We start from the raw sequence: 634 nt of genomic DNA on the forward strand, positions 1-634 counted from the left end.
AACCAACAATTCTGGTGCACAAAGGGAGAAGAAACAGCTCTGTGAGTGAACAGAAAACCAGTGTAATCCTTTGGGTACAGAACCTGTTGCAGTGTTTGATTACTGACACTCAAATGATGCTTGAACAGCACTTGAACTTTGCATCCGGGATTGAGATTTCCTCTTGATCCCTTTTCTGAAGTGCAAATGGTCTTCAGAGAGCTTGTCCTGACCTGCAGAGTTTCCATGGAGTTAGAGCATTGCAGATTGACCACAAATGGACTGAACTGCAAGTTTAAGCACCATCAGTCATTCCATCCAGCCCTTCCTCCTGCTCTGCTGTTTGACAGCTGCAGCATGACCAAGCACAAGACTATGGGGATGAGACAGCCCTAATTGAGGTTGCAAACTAATAGCATTTCCTTACCTCATTCTTCTCCCTGAGAAAAAAAACACCCTACAAAACTGTTGTTTTCTAGATTTCCATTTTTATAGGCACAAATGATATGAAAAAGTCCTTCTGGCTGCTGAGATTTCAAAGCAGGATTACAGGGCGAGATTGAAAAACTCCATTCAGTTGGAGAAAAATCATTTGCTACTCCAGAGATTTGTGCTTTGCTGATGATCAGAGGAGAATAATACCCACATTAATCCC

The sequence above is a fragment of the Acanthisitta chloris genome, unplaced genomic scaffold, assembly GCF_000695815.1.
Source record: "Acanthisitta chloris isolate BGI_N310 unplaced genomic scaffold, ASM69581v1 scaffold7185, whole genome shotgun sequence".
NCBI classification, from domain to species: Eukaryota; Metazoa; Chordata; class Aves; order Passeriformes; family Acanthisittidae; genus Acanthisitta; species Acanthisitta chloris.